General features: G+C 43.9%; 2 long non-coding RNA genes across 14 annotated transcripts; one reads left to right on the forward strand and one right to left on the reverse strand.

Moving 5' to 3' along the window:
• Positions 1-7,181: 7,181 nt before the first annotated feature.
• LOC126994175 (uncharacterized) lies at positions 7,182-9,440 on the reverse strand. Of its 11 annotated transcripts, none has more exons than XR_007748873.1 (5): positions 9,178-9,273; positions 8,849-8,913; positions 8,456-8,780; positions 8,131-8,390; positions 7,182-7,590 (listed from the first exon to the last, which is right to left on the reverse strand). It is a non-coding gene; the product is annotated as an uncharacterized LOC126994175 (long non-coding RNA). The 11 variants fall into 11 exon arrangements; XR_007748875.1 differs by having other exon boundaries at positions 8,456-8,520; positions 8,716-8,913; XR_007748869.1 differs by having other exon boundaries at positions 8,456-8,585; positions 8,716-8,913.
• Positions 7,482-9,992, forward strand: LOC126994176 (uncharacterized). Of its 3 annotated transcripts, none has more exons than XR_007748877.1 (4): positions 7,482-7,623; positions 8,489-8,881; positions 9,016-9,414; positions 9,549-9,992. It is a non-coding gene; the product is annotated as an uncharacterized LOC126994176 (long non-coding RNA). The 3 variants fall into 3 exon arrangements; XR_007748878.1 differs by having other exon boundaries at positions 9,081-9,414; XR_007748879.1 differs by having other exon boundaries at positions 8,554-8,881.
• Positions 9,993-18,256: the final 8,264 nt, after the last annotated feature.

The following is an 18,256-nucleotide window of genomic DNA, read 5'->3' on the forward strand; positions in this document are numbered from 1 at the left end:
TGTCGGATCAGCCTGGCGACGGTTGCACTGGATTCCTTTAAGCCGGTATTTCACGAGGATGCTTTTGGTGCAGCATGCCTCTTCCGTGAACAGAAGTCACGGAGTGGACTCGTGCTCATGAACCAGAGGGGGTACTAGAACGGGTTGGCTGGAGCTATTTTTCTGCTGCGCAGGCAGCCCGCCGCTCGTCTCACTCTACCCTGATTGGCCGGCTGGTTCAAATGCTCCTCCCACCTCAATGACTTCGCTCTCGCTCTCGCCTCTCCTCTCCTCTCCTCTCCTCTCTCTCTACTTATACTACTTCGAGTAGTTATAGGTAGGGATGGACTTTGCATATATCGTATTTATTCCTGGTTAGGTTCTGATAAGTCTTTTGCAATCCAATGTTGTCGCTCCACAATACTACTCGTGACCACTTGTGATTCATTCACCTTCTGATTTCTCTGTCTTTAAAACTGTTAACTATTACATTTAAATCTCCAGCAGTATTTGTACTAACTGAGCGCCTTTCAAATTCATCTCATTCATCTAGGTGAGGTGAGGGAGGGAGGAAGGAAGGGTGAGGTGTGAATTTAAAGTAAATGCATTTTTGTTTTCGGTGTACGAATAACTATACTAAAACATAATATGACTGACAGAAATTAATCAACATTTATTTCTAATTGAAAGTAGGTATACGGTCCCTGAAAGTCAAGGTCAAGACCAAGATCGCCAGGTGCCCATCAAACGTAGCATCCTCGTGTGATTAGTGCATGTCATGTTCGCACAGCAGCTGCGCGAAAGTCACCGCCCGAAGGTCTGGGTCCCGAGCAAAATCGTTCCTTGAAATACCGGCTTTACTAACACACTGACGCATTCACTCCCCTCTGGCGGCCGTGGACTGCTGCGTCATGTGGTTATTGATGTTTGAGGCGTGTATTCTCAGCTGCAACAAATTTCCCAAGGCCACAAAGGAGATTAGTCACGTTCTCATGAGTTGTTGTTTTTTCAAGTTCATGGTGCGGAAGCCTTGTCAAACTATCTCTACGTCCATAACACTACCCATGGAAATGCCTACAACCTTTACCAAACGCTTTCACCTCTCACAATCAATATTTCTCAAGGCCACAAAGGAGATTAGTCGGGTTCTCATGGGTGTTATTTTCACGTTCATGATGCAGAAGGCCTATCAAAGTATAACTAGGCTCTTTACTCATGGAAATACTAACATAACAACCTCTACGAAAGCCTTACCATATGTGGGTGTGTGAGCCCTGAAATGTTTAAGACTATAAGTGTTAAAGAGAAGAGGAATATGTGGCGTGGTGTTAGATATAGGAGGAGTATGACGCGTGAAGGTGAGGATAGAGGAATGTGAATTTTGAAGGTGTGAAGGTGTTATTTTTTCACAGTGAAGGAAGCAGCTCAAGGAGAAAATAAATAATAGCAATAATGAGAAAAAAACGCTAAACACTGCCCTTATAAAAAAATTAAAAAAAGAGTTCAGAGGAGTGGCCAAAAGGGAGATGAACTTCAGACAGAGGTCAGTTTTGGTTAGTTAGTTCGTTAGTTTGTTGGTTACTGGCAAATTCTGACGAACTTTTTTTCTAACCCGCCAGCAAAGAACCTAAACTCCCCCTCAACACACACATATCCCTTCCCTCCTCCTTCCCGTCCCTTCCCCTTTCCTTTCCTTCTTCATTCACTTTCTTTCCCTCCTTCACCCGTCCCTTCTCTTCCTCCTTCCCCGTCTCCTCTTCCTTTCCTTTCCCTCCTTCCCGTTCCGTCTTTTCCATCCTTTCCCGTGAGAACAAAGAGGAGTATGAGGTTGAAAGGTGTGTGGTGTTAGTTATATAGTTAGTTAGTTAGTTTGTTAGCTAGTTAGTGGCACATTTTGACTAATCTTTTTCTACCCGCCCGGAAATAGCCTAAACGCCCCCATGCCTACACACATCGGTGGTCACTGCCCCCAAAAGCCCCTACGCTATTATATGAGTGGGTAAACAGTGACAGACCCCAGCACACACACACACACACACACACACACACACACACACATGGTTGCTGCTCTCCCCTGCCCCGCCCTGCCCCCCCTCCGCCGCCCTCATGGCATACTTGAGGCTGTTGGTGTGACGCGCCCCGCTCCTCACCACCACGAGAAGGATGTTGGTGGAGCACTGAACTTGCTTTCATTCTTCCTTTTCTCGAGGTTATTTGAGTTCTAGCGGTGACTTCTGGGTCCATTTGTAAGGTGCATTTGTATGCTTACATGTGACTGAAACAATGAAGAACAACACCGCTTATTTCACTTGACTTCCATAGTAAATCATTTTGAAGGCCTAGGAGCTTTACTTTTCTTTTTCTTTCTTTCCCTCTTCGCTTACTTGACTTACTCGTTGGTTCTAGGTCCATTTCAAAGGCCATTCAAGCTTAAAAATTACTACAGCGATGAAAAAAAAAACAGCTTCTTTAATACGACTTCACTTGTTTATCATTTGGAAGTCCATGACTAAAACCCTGGAAGAAACACAAATTTATGCTTCATTAGTTAATCAATTGGAAGATATCTAATGTTTAAAAATGGCTTAAACCAATATTATATAATATATTCTTTTATACGACTTCACTTGTTCATCATTCGGAATTCTTCTCATGTTTAAAACTTATTAAAACCATGATAAAATACAGTATTGTGGCATCCCCGGTGTAGAAGCTTTGTCACACTATCACTCGGCTCATACAACAACTCACGGAAATAATAACACAATCTCTACTAAAGCGTTATCAGAACCTTTAGACCCGCCCTCGCCGCCACGCCAGCCCAGTGCGGGACGAGCTCAACACTCTGCCGCTGGGATGACAAGAGCTCGAGGCCGTTCACCTTACTGAGAGAGTAGAGTAGGTGCTTCCTTGTTGTTCCCGCGGCGACTGAATTCCTAATGGGCATGTCTGCGAGGAACTACTGGGAGAATATGTTTGTTTGTGTGTGAGTGAATGTATGTATGTATGTGTATGCATGTGTGTGTGAATGTATGTATGCTTGTATGTATGGGCAGGAGGATGGTGGGAGGAGATGAGAGAGAGAGAGAGAGAGAGAGAGAGAGAGAGAGAGAGAGAGAGAGAGAGAGAGAGAGAGAGAGAGAGAGAGAGAGAGAGAGAGAGAGAGAGAGAGAGAGAGAGAGAGAGAGAGAGAGAGAGAGAGAGAGAGACGGACAGACAGACAGACAGAGAGAGCATCATGGATTAGGTAACAAACAAAAAATAAAGATAATCTAACAACAAACAAGAACGAGAAATGGACTCGGCGGGACACAGCACGCGGAGAACTGCCATCAGGAGGACAGCCAACGCAACAGTGACGACCCAGAACACGTACACGTCAGGGCGGGCGGAGGGCGAGCAGGTGGAGAGATTACATTAGATCATTTGCCGGAGCAGGATGGAGTACACTAACATCAAACAGAGAAAGGTAGAGGAACAGACAACTGGGAAAGGCCTTTGTAATAGACTAGTAATAACTTACGATGGTGAATATTAGAGTATTGCAGTCACTTAAGTTAGAGCATTTGCCGGAGCAGGATGGCGTAATCTAACATCAAACAGAGAAAGGTGAAGGAATAGAGATGGACCATTGAGAAAGACCTCTGTTCTGCCATAGACTGACGATATGAAGTTTATTTACAGTGTCAATCCCTAAAGTTAGAGCATTTGCCAGAGCAGGATGAAGAAGTCTAACACCTAACATAGAAAGGTGGAGGACGTTGGGAAAGGCCTTTGTTTTGTATTGGACTAGCAAGGCCTTAAGATGAAGATTAGATTAAGTTTGAGTATTTGCCAAACCACGATGGAGTATAATATCAGGGAAAGGTGGAGGACGTTGGGAAAGGCCTTTGTTTTGTATTGGACTAACAAGGCCTTAAGATGAAGATTAGATTAAGTTTGAGTATTTGCCAAACCACGATGGAGTATAATATCAGAGAAAGGTGGAGGACGTTGGGAAAGGCCTTTGTTTTGTATTGGACTAGCAAGGCCTTAAGATGAAGATTAGATTAAGTTTGAGTATTTGCCAAAGCACGATGGAGTATAATATCAGAGAAAAGTGGAGGACGTTGGGAAAGGCCTTTGTTCTGCAGTAGACTAGCAATGCCTGAAGATGAAGATTATATTAAGTTAAGAGTATTTGCCAAAGCACGATGGAGTAATATATCAAACAGAGAGGGGTGGATGACGTTGGGAAAGGCCTCTATGCTGCAGTGGACTAGTCATGACCGAAGATTATGAAGATCAGAGTGGGGTTAGGTTAGGTTAGGTGGGGTTAGGAGAGGTGGAGGACGTTGGGAAAGGCCTCTATGCTGCAGTGGACTAGTACCTAATGGGTGAAGATTATGAAGATCAGAGTGGGGTTAGGTTAGGTTAGGTGGGGGTTAGGAGAGGTGGAGGACGTTGGGAAAGGGCTCTATGCTGCAGTGGACTAGTAATGGGTGAAGATTATGAAGATCAGAGTGGGGTTAGGTTAGGTTAGGTGGGGTTAGGAGAGGTGGAGGACGTTGGGAAAGGCCTCTATGCTGCAGTGGACTAGTAATGGGTGAAGATTATGAAGATCGGATTGACTAGTGGCGTTAGGTGGGGTCAGGTTCACGGGAGCTGCCTTGTATACGCCCACGTACCTCTTGCAGACTCCTTGGTTAGTATTGGCAGACACTTCCCCTCACATCAACTATTTCCAAAGGCCAAAAAGGGGACCAATTGGGTTCTCATGAGAGTGTTTTCAGGTTCATGGTACAGAAGCAGAATCAAACTACTACTAGGACCAATAAAATACTCCTGGAAATACCGAAAACTCATACGAAAACCGTGTCAAGTATGTGAGCTCGGGCGCCGAAAAGGGTTAAGATTCGTTTTAGGTCCGTGCCAGTATCTCATGACCTACTTTATGAAACATCAGTATCTCTTCATATATCTTTTCTACAAACCTTTAACAGTCATGGAAACGCTTTGAAAATCCAATTCAAGGACTTTTTTTTTACTCCTGCAAGTAGGGGATAATGTTTACGAAAGCGCGTAGCCTCCTCTGGTGGCGGCCGCGGCGACGCTGCAGCCGGTGTTGCGAGAAATACCTCCTTGCTGAAATAAGTCATATATACATGTCCAAGGGGTGGGCGTAGCCACCCCTGGTTAGAATGAGGGGGTCGAGGGGGGCGCAGCCCCCCCGTTAGTAGGTCGTAAAGTTCGGTTGGAGTAGTTTAACTATGCTCCCCGACCCTAAACCCTCTGCGAGCTATTTCACGGCTGCGGCGACTGCAGAGTCGCCGCGGCCATTGCCAGAGGAGGCGACGCGCTTTCGTAAACATACAGCACGTTTGTAAGCTCCCCAACCAAACACAAAACACGACGAAAATTCCTTGTATAGTGTTTTTTTCACATTTGTTACCTTTTTTTATGCCCTTGAACTGACTCCTCTGCTGTAAGGGAAAAAAAAAAAAACTATACAAGGAATTTTCGTCGTGTTTTGTGTTCGGTTGGGGAGCTTACAAACGTGCTGTACCGGACTGTAAGACTGGCCCTTAACATCAGGTTCTTTGTTTTCGCTACCTTTTATTTGCATTATATTCGTCACACATGAGTCATCCCTTTACTTTTAGTTGTTGTTGTTTTCATGGGAACCCTGGAGCCGAGATTTAGGTCAGATGAGAGTGTGACGTCATCATGCTGTGCGTGGAACGACTGTGTATTCTTGTACTATTTCCACGAGAAACTATATAGAGGTGTACAGATAGAACCTAGAAGAGGGTAAGTGGAGGAAGAAAAGGAGGAAGAGGAGGAAGCAGCGGAAGAGGTGGAAGAAGACTTTAATCCAGACCCAATAATTCGCAGATAAAACTTTCTTCTCATAAGGATCGAACCCCATTTTGCTTCCCCATCTCTTTCATAACATTTACCCGTTCGGTCATTTTTTCCGACATACTCATAGAATAAGTTCCGCACAATGGCAATATAAATAAAAAAAAGCTGCATGCTGAACTTTCATCAACATCAAATGAAACTCCTATGATGTGAAAACTCAATGAATCAATGAAAGAAAAGAAAAAAGAGAAAAAGCACTTGATGGCAGCTATTTTTTTCGTGTGTTTGTGGGAGGAGAAGTGGTGGACAGACTTTTTGTGTGTTATTGTTTTACCTTTGAGCTGCTTCCTGTGATGCGAAAATAAACAGATAAATGGGAGAGAAAAAAAGGAGAAAAGCACATGATGGTGACTGCTTTCTGATTGTGGGAGAAGTGGTTTAGTTTTTTGGGGTGTTATTGTGTTACCCTTGAGCTGCCTCCTGTGATGCGAAAATAATTAGATAAATGGGAGAGAAAAAAATAGAAAAAGCACATTATGGTGACTGTTTTCTGATGGTGGGAGAAGTGGTTATCGTTTTTGTGTGTGTGCTGTGTGCTAGTGTTTGCCTGCTATGATGCGAAAATAAATATATAAATGGGAGAGAGAAAAAAAAAGAAAAAAACACATGATGGTGAGTGTTTTCTGATAGTGGGAGAAGTGGTTGGTGTTTTTTAGTGAGTGTGTTTTGTTTTGTCTTTGAGCCGCCTCCTGTGATGCTAATAAATTAATAAATAATTAACAGTGCATATCCTTAACCCAACAAGAGGACACTCGACTCATACATGACAACTCCTAGGCCGGTATTCTCAGACGCTTCTGTCTCTCATACCAAGTTTTTCCACGGGGGTCAAAGCAGATCAGTCTGATTCTCATGAGTGTTTTTTTGGGTCCATAGTACAGATAGGAGGTCAGACTACCACCCGGGTCATTAAACTACCCCTGGCAATACCCACAACACCTACGAAAGCTGTGTGTGTGTGTGTGTGTGAGAGAGAGAGAGAGAGAGAGAGAGAGAGAGAGAGAGAGAGAGAGAGAGAGAGAGAGAGAGAGAGAAATAAATAAATAAATAAATAGATAGAGAGCAAGGCTGAAAGAAAGGAGAACTAGAATGAAATAGAGAAGATAAAAATAAAGAGACGGACGACTAAAGAGATGTGGGCCCCGATGCGAATGTTAGGAAACTCTAGCGAGCCGTCCTCGTGAGCGTCACCACTCTCACTGGTGTTTTCTCTCGGCAGGTGTGTGGGTGCAATGTACACCTGAATGGTGTTAATTGGTGAGCAGATTCCTACCAAGTAAAATCAATCCATCAATCAATCAGAGAAGGAAAATATAATAAAAAAGAAAAATTGGAATGAGAAAGAAAAGGGAAACGGATGCTGCGTCGCAAGCCGTCGCGAGGATTCCTTTGGATGCTTGTGCGCGTTTCCCAGGCCCGTCGGTCTTCCATCCCTGAACCGATAAACGCGGTGACCGGCGCCTTCACAGTAATTATGATTAATTTTATAATCCAGTCTGGTAGTTTTAAGAAGCGAGTTCTTGCATCCTCGCCTCGGCGGGGGTGTGGAGCGCCAGCGAGCCCAAGGTCTCCCTGGCGAGCATGGCAGGAATGGAGGGCTCCAGGCAGGGCTCCTCGGCGTCCCTCCGGGCCCCGACGGAGGTGCCGGAGATCTTCCGGCTACAAACCCGGGCAGGTGGAGCTCGTTAGCCGTGGTAGGCAATCTGCCTAGGAGAGCAAACTCTATACAAACCCGGGCAGGTGAGGCTCGTTACCCGTGGAAGGTAATTCAAAACTCCTGGGACCCTTAGCAAACTATATACAAACCCGTTGTTTTTTTATATATATATTTTTTTTCATTTTGACATTTTGCATCGATGTAACAACACCTTATACATAGATATATGTTTATTATATATATTTTTTTTCATTTTGACATTTCGATGTAACAACACCATACATAGATAATGCAGGTATTGCTAACGAGCCGTGGAGGAGGATATTCACCTGCTTCCTTTGCGTCACCAATCAGTACTGAGACATTCTGGGCCTGGGCAGGTGCGGCTCGTTAGCCCTGCCCTGTACGTGGCAATTCACCTGGAGAGCAACCTCACTCTATACAAACCCTGGCAGGTGAGGCTCGTTAGCCAGTGGTACAATTAACAGCAAAATCATATAATTAGTATTGTTCTCCTGGATTGTAATTTTCCATAAGTACAAATTATTATACAAATTCAATGAAAAGTAGCTAAGTTGAGCAGCAGCAACCTAGGAGAGCAAACTCTATACAAACCCGGGCAGGTGGAGGTCGTTAGCCGTGGTAGGCAATTCACCTAGGAGAGCAAACTCTATACAAACCCGGGCAGGTGAGGCTCGTTAGCCGTGGAAGGCAATTCACCTAGGAGAGCAAACTCTATACAAACCCGGGCAGGTGAGGCTCGTAAGCCGTGGAAGGCAATTCACCTAGGAGAGCAAACTCTAAACAAACCCGGGCAGGTGGAGGTCGTTAGCCGTGGTAGGCAATTCACCTAGGAGAGCAAACTCTAAACAACCCCGGGCAGGTGGAGGTCGTTAGCCGTGGTAAGCAATTCACCTAGGAGAGCAAACTCTAAACAAACCCGGGCAGGTGGAGGTCGTTAGCCGTGGTAGGCAATTCACCTAGGAGAGCAAACTCTAAACAAACCCGGGCAGGTGGAGGTCGTTAGCCGTGGTAGGCAATTCACCTAGGAGAGCAAACTCTAAACAAACCCGGGCAGGTGGAGGTCGTTAGCCGTGGGAGGCAATTCACCTAGGAGAGCAAACTCTAAACAAACCCGGGCAGGTGGAGCTCGTTAGCCGTGGGAGGCAATTCACCTAGGAGAGCAAACTCTAAACAAACCCGGGCAGGTGGAGGTCGTTAGCCGTGGTAGGCAATTCACCTAGGAGAGCAAACTCCGAACAATAAACCCGGGCAGGTGGAGCTCGTCAGCCGTGGGAGGCAATTCACCTAGGAGAGCAAACTCTAAACAAACCCGGGCAGGTGGAGGTCGTTAGCCGTGGTAGGCAATTCACCTAGGAGAGCAAACTCGGAACAAGACACGCGGGCAGGTGGTGCGCGGCAGCCGGGGGAGGCAATTCACCTGGAGAGCAAACTCTAACAACAAACCCGGGCAGGTGGAGGTCGTTAGCCGTGGTAGGCAATTCACCTAGGAGAGCAAACTCTATACAAACCCGGGCAGGTGGAGGTCGTTAGCCGTGGTAGGCAATTCACCTAGGAGAGCAAACTCTATACAAACCCGGGCAGGTGGAGGTCGTCAGCCGTGGGAGGCAATTCACCTAGGAGAGCAAACTCTAAACAAACCCGGGCAGGTGGAGGTCGTTAGCCGTGGGAGGCAATTCACCTAGGAGAGCAAACTCCGAACAACAAACCCGGGCAGGTGGAGCTCGTCAGCCGTGGTAGGCAATACACCTAGGAGAGCAAACTCCGAACAACAAACCCGGGCAGGTGGAGCTCGTCAGCCGTGGTAGGCAATCTGCCTAGGAGAGCAAACTCCGAACAACAAACCCGGGCAGGTGGAGCTCGTCAGCCGTGGTAGGCACTCTGCCTAGGAGAGCAACAAACCGAACAACAAACCCGGGCAGGAGCTCGTCAGCCGTGGTAGGCAATCTGCCTAGGAGAGCAAACTCCGAACAATAAACCCGGGCAGGTGGAGGTCGTCAGCCGTGGTAGGCAGTCTGCCTAGGAGAGCAAACTCTAAATAAACCCGGGCTTGTGGTGCTCGTTATACTGTCGTAGACAATCCACGCGATGGGAACACCAAAGAAAAGGAAAATAAAAAAACACCAGAAAAATGGAAAATACAGAAACGAAACATCAAGAAAAGAAACAAAAAGATCATCCACCTTTAGGCCCTAACATCGCCAAAATTATGGGTGGGTCTCTTCTGGGGAGAAAGCGGCTCACCCAGACCAAAGAACATCAACAAAAGGATGATATGAATAAATGAACATAAAAAAAACAAAGAAAAACACATCAAGGAAAGAAAAATATAACAAACATCATCCACCTTCCGGCCCTGACTAACATCACCAAAATTATGGGTGGGTCTCTTCTGGGGAGAAAGCGGCTCACCCAGACCAAAGAACATCAACAAGGGATGTTATCGAAAATAACACCCAAAAATATGGAAAAGAACAGAAAAATATCGAAAAGAAAAGCAACAGAAATAAATGAACAACATCAAGAAAGAGAAATACAAACAAACATCATCCACCTTTCGTCACTAACAAACATCACCAAAATTATGGATGGGTCTCTTCTGGGAGGAAAGCGGCTCATCCAGACCAAGGAACATCAACAAAAGGATGATGGGAAAAAAATAACAACAAAAACATCAAAAAGAAGTAAAAGAAAGAAAAAGAACAGGAAAACATCGAAAAAGAAAACAAAAGCAATAAAAAGAACGAAAAAAACGACATCAAGAAAATAAAATAAAACAAACATCATCCACCTTTCGGCCCTAACAACATCTCCAAAATTATGGGCGGGTCTCTTCTGGGAGGAAAGCGGCTCACCCAGACCAACGAACATCAACAAAAGGATGATAGGAAAAAAGAACACCAAAAAAGAACATCAAAAAAGAAAACCAACAGCAAGAAAACACAAAGGAAAAAAGAAAGAAAAAGAAAAGAAAAAGAATACAAATAGAAAAAAAGAAAAGAAAGAAAGAAAAGGAAAAGAAAAAACAAAATAACAAAATAAAATAAAAATAAATAAACAAAATAATATAAACAAATAAATAAATAAATACAGAATATAGTAAAGTTAACTAACTGACTCTAACTGCTTAGCTAACTATCAAACTATCTGTTTAACTAACCTACCTAACTAACGGTAATACAGCTGTTTGACTACCCATTAACAAACAAACTAACAAACCACTTAACGATCTAACATGGATAGTGAGGTAAGGTGGGATTAGACTTACAGGAGCTGCCTTGTATAGACTAACCGGCCTCTTGCAGACTCCTTACGTTCTTATGTTCTTTTACGTTTAAGAATATGGCCCTTAAGCCCCATTCACACCTGTACTAATACCTGACTGGTTGGGTGACTCTTCTACCTCTGCCTGCCTCCCCTCCTGCTACTGTCTCCGCTATCAGCACACAATCTACGCTCCCCCATAAAACCCATACCTAACCTAACCTAACCTTCTGTATACCCCCTTCATACCTGTGCTAATACCTGGCTGGTTGGGTGACTCCTTCTACCTCTGCCTGCCTCCCCTCCTGTTACTCTCTCCGCTATAGGCACAAATCTTCCCTCCCCCATAAAACCCACACCTAACCTAACCTAACCTTTCTGTATACCCCCATTCACACCTGTACTAATACCTGGCTGGTTGGGTGACTTCTACATCTGCCTGCCTCCTCCTGTTACTGTCTCCGCTATCAGCACACAATCTTCCCTCAACCATAAAACCCACACCTAACCTAACCTAACCTTCCTAACCTAACCTTACTGTATACCCCTTCATACCTGTGCTAATACATGACTGGCTCACTTCCCTACATTCAACCACTAACCCCCCCCTCACCCACCCACCCACACACACACACACACGCATAAAACTATCAAACCCTCATTTAAAACAATATGTCAAACACTCACAAGAAAAAACACCAGGACGCAACACTGTATAAGGCAAAGATGATGGTGGGAAGAGGGGTGAAGGGGGGGGAGGTCACACGATAACCTACGCATTACCCCTGCGCGCTCCTCCGTCCCCTTGGCCCGTGACCCCGCGCAGGTAACAGCAGACCCCCTCAGCCGACGACACAGGACCGATTGTGGCACGCAGGTTACCTCAGTTTACCTTTCCCAGGCATATCCATTTCACTGACCCACGCGTGAGGAGGAGGAGGAGGATAAAATAGCAAAGGAAAAAGACGACGAGGTTGAGGTCAAGAAAGGGGAGCTAGCGAGAGGGAGGAAAAGGAGGAGGAGGAGGAGGAGGAGGAGGAGAAACCCAACGTGGCGGGTGAGGTAGTGTAGGCTGCGGGGTCAACTAAGCTCCACACCATTATCACCTATTTTCAAGAATAAAAAAAAAAGTCCTTGAATTGGATTTTCAAAGCGTTTCCATGACTGCTGAAGGTTTGTAGAAAAGATATATGAAGAGATAGTGATGTTTCATAAAGTAGATTATGAGATACTGGCACGGACCTAAAACGAATCTTTACCTCGAAATGTTTCAGAATATGGCCCCTTATGTTCTTACGAGTATAGAGGTTTTGCAGTGACGTCACGAAATAGCGTCGTCTGCACCTTGTGCGTCGTCTGCAGACCCGCTGGTGGTCACCTCCCCAGCAGAGTGAGCAGACGGACCACGTGTGCCCCCTCCCTAAGTCACTACCCGCGGGCAACTGGCAGGACCTGCAGCATCATTTGTGTTAAGTGATTACGCGAGATCGCTTGAGAATGCTGCGAAGCTAAGATACATCGAACAAATCAGTGCTTTTGTGGTTCATGAAGTGTGATTCCAGAAGTGGCTCGGCGAGTGTTAATGCCTTCACCTGGCTGTATTTCGTGTAATAATTCTCTCAAATACGGTGGACGGCCAGTAATCAAAGCTTGGTGTGTCAAAACACATAACTTAAATACTATCCTTGCTTTTATTGGCAACCAGTGGAGCTCTATCAGAACAGGAGTAATTCTCTCTCGTGGTGGAGTTCCTTGATTAATCTCGCTGCTCTATTTAAGACCATCTGTAATTTCCTTAATTGGAGCTTTGGCAGGTTATAGTGGATTGAGTTGCAATAGTCCACTCTTGATATGATATTGTTAATCAACAATTTCTTGATAGAATCTTCATCCAGGTATTTCTTGATAAAAGCAATATTTCTAAGGTGATATCCGGCAATCCTTACGACATTATTTATCTGACATTTCAGTGTCAAATTGGAATCCAACAACACTCCCAAGTCACGAACACTTTCAACAATATGAATTTCATTACCACCTATAATCATGTTACCGTCACGAAAATAACGTAGTGTCCTTCTTCCCCACAAGCATGAATTCAGTCTTATCATCGTTTAATTTCAATTGCTTATAATGCATCCAATCCTTGACTGATTTAATAACACTATTGATCTTAGCACTTGTATTTTCAATATCAGTGATGGAAAAGTAGAACTGGGTGTCATCAGCAAATAACTTGAATCCTACACCATGTTGTTGTAGTATCCTGGATAAACTAATCGTGTATATACAAAATAAAATAGGTCCCAGCACACTTCCTTGTGGAGCTCCTCTTGTCAGAGCTTCATGTGAAGAAAAACAATTTCCAATTTGCACACAATAACTTCTGGTTTGTAAATAACTCTACTTTAACGCATTGTCTACCACTCCAATGTTCCTTAAGTCTTTTACAAGCAATTCATGAACAACCGTATCAAATGCTGCACTAAGATCTCACTGTAAAAATAAATGTTTTTGGGAAAACGCGATAACATGTTTTCCGCTGTTACACTTCTAAAACACAAATACGCGTATTTATATAAACAACCATGTTTTACTAAAAACAGGATGGTTTCATAAACATAGGTGTTCCATTATAAACACATGGTGTTTAATACCGTTTATTCAAAAACACAAAAAGCTGTTTATGGGTTTGTTACACTTCTAAAACACCTTTAGGTGTTTTAGAAGTGTTAATGTGTTTAAGTAAAAACACACAGTAGTTTATCTTAAAACATTTGTTTTGCATTAAACAACAGCATTGTTTCAACAAATTATTTTTGATTGCAATTACATCACTGTCAAGATTTTACTCATTAATAAGTAAAATTGTGACAATGATGTAATTGTAGTCATTAATAATTTACTGAAAAATTGCTTTAGTTAATACAAAATATGTTTTAAGATAACCTAATGTGGATATTTACTCACTCACATTAGTGCTAAAATAAACATTTATATGAAATTTGCAAAGAAGAGAGAGAGAGAGAGAGAGAGAGAGAGAGAGAGAGAGAGAGAGAGAGAGAGAGAGAGAGAGAGAGAGAGAGAGAGAGAGAGAGAGAGAGAGAGAGAGAGAGAGAGAGAGAGAGAGAGAGAGAGAGAGAGAGAGAGAGAGAGAGACTTTACTTCATTAGAATTTTAAATAACGTTCCGTTCAGGTAAACAAGAAAATAATCAACTTATTTTATAGATCTACCCTTGAGTCAATTTTGATTTTTTCTATCTCTACTTGGTACAAAAGGCTAACTTTAGCAGACAAAAATAAACTGAACAAAATAGTTAAAAAAGCTAAAAAGTTAGGGGCATCAGTAACATTCACAGCTTGGCTGGAGTAGGTAGGAAGACACCTACCGAACGGGCGCAAGCCACTCCCGGTGAGGTATATATGGGAGGTGAGAAGGGAGCTGAAGCCCTCCAAAGACCCTTCCCATGTCCTCACTAACCGTTTCCCTATTGTCTCACCAACACCTGAGAGTAGTTCAGCATGCACTCTAAAGACAGATCCTCTCTTTATCCACACCACACTACATTCACATAACATATACACCTTTTTCCAAAATTCAAAATTCAAAATGGCTCAATTAAGCAATGCCTCGGAGTCCCCGCCTGAGGGGGGGACCACAAATTCCCCCAGGGAGGACTCCCCTTCTGGCTGCCGACCCGAGAGGTGTCTTGATAACTCCTCGAACCTCTTTCTTCTCAATTTCTGCAACATTCGCGGTCTTCGCTCTAATTTTCATTCTGTGGAACATCATCTCTCCTCCTCTAAACCTCACCTTCTCTTCCTCACCGAAACACAGGTTTCTGAGGCTACTGACAGCAATCTCTACTCTGTTCCCTCCTACTATCTCTATCCTAAATTTCAATCCAAAGCTGGATGTTGCGCCTACGTGCGCAACGACATCACTTGCTCTCGTGCCCACGACCTTGACTCTTCTGAATTTTCCACCATCTGGTTAAGACTTCACTGTCATTCTATTACTAAATACATCTGTGCTGTTTATCTCTCACCTAACTCTACCAACTATGTAAAATTCTTTGACTATTTGAATTATAAAGTGGAGCACATCTTGACCCACTCTCCCTTCGCTGAAATCTCCATCCTAGGAGATTTCAATGTTCACCACCAGCTTTGGCTTTCATCCTCTTTCACTGACTATCCTGGTGAACAAGCCTACAACTTTGCTATCCTCAACGACCTAGAGCAGTTGGTCCAGCACCCTACACGTATTCCTGACCGTCTTGGAGATCGGCCCAACATTCTAGACCTCTTCCTTACCTCAAACCCTTCTGCTTATTCTGTCAAACTGTTCTCTCCGTTGGGCTCCTCCGATCACAATCTTATTTCTGCATCCTGTCCTATCGCTCCTGTACATCCTCTGGACCCACCGAAGAGGCGATGCTTCTGGCATTTTGCTTCAGCTCGGTGGGACGACCTGAGGATGTACTTTCCGATTCCCGTGGAATGATTATTGCTTCCAGGATAGAGATCCCTCTGTGTGTGCTCAGCGCATCACAGAGGTGATTGTCTCTGGAATGGAGGCATACATTCCTCGTTCTTTCTCTACTCCTCACGCTAAAAAGCCTTGGTTTAATCACGCTTGTTCTCGTGCTGTCAATGATAGAGAGGTAGCTCACAAAAGATACCAAAGCCTTCAAACTAATGCTAATTATGAACTTTACATTTCTGCCCGAAATCGTGCCAAATCTATTCTCCGACTAACCAAAAATTCTTTCATTAATAGAAAATGTCAAAACCTTGCTTTCTCTAACTCTTCCCGTGACTTCTGGCATCTAGCCAAAACATCTCCTCCAACTTCACTTCTTCATCTTTCCTCCACTCCTCAGTCCTGACGGCAACACTGCCGTCTCATCTATCTCTAAGGCTGAACTCTTCTCTCAAACTTTTTCTAAAAACTCCACTCTGGACGATTCTGGGCATATTCCTCCTACTCATCCCCCCTCTGACTCCTTTATGCCTGTTATAAAGATTCTTCAAAATGATGTTTTCTATGCCCTCTCTGGCCTCAATCCTCAGAAGGCTTATGGACCTGATGGAGTGCCTCCTATTGTCCTTAAAAACTGTGCCTCCGTGCTGTCACCCTGCCTGGTCAAACTCTTTCGCCTCTGCCTGTCAACATCTACCTTTCCTTCTTGCTGGAAGTATGCCTTCACACAGCCTGTACCTAAGAAGGGTGACCGCTCCAATCCCTCAAACTACCGTCCTATTGCTTTACTTTCTTGTCTATCTAAAGCTTTTGAATCAATCCTTAACCGTAAGATTCAAAAGCACCTTTCCACTTGACCTTCTATCTGATCGCCAGTATGGGTTCCGCAAGGGCGTTCTACTGGTGATCTCCTAGCCTTCTTAACTGACTCTTGGTCATCCTCTCTTAGCCGTTTCGGTGAAACTTTTGCTACTGCGCTGGACATATCAAAAGCTTTTGATAGGGTCTGGCACAAATCTTTCTTTCTAAACTACCCTCCTACGGTTTCTATCCTTCTCTCTGTACCTTTATCTCCAGTTTCCTTTCTGACTGTTCTATTTCTGCCGTGGTAGACGGTCACTGTTCTTCCCTAAATCTATTAACAGTGGTGTCCCACAGGGTTCTGTCCTATCTCCCACTCTTTTTCTGTTGTTCATTGATGATCTTCTTTCCAAAACGAACTGTCCTATCCATTCCTACGCCGATGATTCCACTCTGCATTATTCAACTTCTTTTAATAGAAGACCCACCCTTCAGGAACTTAACGACTCAAGGCTGGAGGCTGCAGAACGCTTAGCCTCAGACCTTACTATTATTTCCGATTGGGGCAAGAAGAACCTGGTGTCCTTCAACGCCTCAAAACACAGTTTCTCCACCTATCCACTCGACACAATCTTCCAAACAACTATCCCCTATTCTTTGACAACACCCAGCTATCACCTTCCTCAACACTAAACATCCTCGGTCTATCCTTAACTCAAAATCTCAACTGGAAACTTCATATCTCATCTCTTACTAAATCAGCTTCCTCGAGGCTGGGCGTTCTGTACCGTCTCCGCCAGTTCTTCTCCCCTGCACAGTTGCTGTCCATATACAGGAGCCTTGTCCGCCCTCGTATGGAGTATGCATCTCATGTGTGGGGGGGCTCCACTCACACAGCTCTTCTGGACAGAGTGGGGGCAAAGGCTCTTCGTCTCATCAGCTCTCCTCCTCATACTGATAGTCTTCTACCTCTTAAATTCCGCCGCAATGTTGCCTCTCTTTCTATCTTCTATCGATATTTCCACGCTGACTGCTCTTCTGAACTTGCTAACTGCATGCCTCCCCCACTCCCGCGGCCCCGCTGCACTCGACTTTCTACTCATGCTCATCCCTATACTGTCCAAACCCCTTATGCAAGAGTTAACCAGCATCTTCACTCTTTCATCCCTCACGCTGGTAAACTCTGGAACAATCTTCCTTCATCTGTATTTCCTCCTGCCTACGACTTGAACTCTTTCAAGAGGAGGGTATCAGGACACCTCTCCTCCCGAGACTGACTTATCTTTCGGCCACCTCTTTGGATTCTTTTTAGGAGCAGCGAGTAGCAGGCTTTTTTTTGTATTAATGTTTACTTTTTTGTGCCCTTGAGCTGTCTCCTTTGCTGTAAAAAAAAAGAAAAAAAAAAAATCAAGAGGCAGCAATAAAACAAGTAGGAAAAATAATGCAGGATCAAACTCACCCTCTTAATAACTGTTATAACTTTTTAAGATCAGGACGAAGGCTGGCACTGCCATTGATTAAAACAGATCGCTACAGAAAATCTTTTGTCCCAAGCAGTATAGTGCTCTTTAACCATTTTTATCCACAAAAATAATTTTAATACCTTTTAAAAAAAAATATGCTTTTATGTTTTTTATGTGCTATACTCTTATCTATGTAGAATACTTTTGGAGCCTGTTTTTGCTATAAAGAATTTCACTTGTATGCATTTATGTAGAAGAATGTGACCAATAAATTATCTTATCTCTTTCTTATCTTAGAAGGATAGGGGGAGGAAGGAGGATGGAGGCAACTTACATTATGTGAATCCTCCTATGCTCTCAACAACCTTTCATACTGTGCTACAAAATGATTATAACCTGAAGACTTCTCCAAAGTGTATGGTTCATTTAACACATACTGTTGCAGGAATCCTAAAATCTGTGAATAAATCCTTGGATACCCTAAGTCAAATATGTAATATGTCCCAAGCAATAAGATTACTGCATCACACACATCATCACCTGTTTCACATGGAATTGTACATCCATCCCCAGTGATATATACATCCTTCAGGCTTTTATTTTCAACAGTCAAGATGATGTGAGGAGGAGACTTTTCAGCACTACTGAAGTCTTTATCTTGATCACCATACAATACTCTT

Source organism: Eriocheir sinensis, unplaced genomic scaffold (genome assembly GCF_024679095.1).
Source record: "Eriocheir sinensis breed Jianghai 21 unplaced genomic scaffold, ASM2467909v1 Scaffold738, whole genome shotgun sequence".
Taxonomy (NCBI): domain Eukaryota; kingdom Metazoa; phylum Arthropoda; class Malacostraca; order Decapoda; family Varunidae; genus Eriocheir; species Eriocheir sinensis.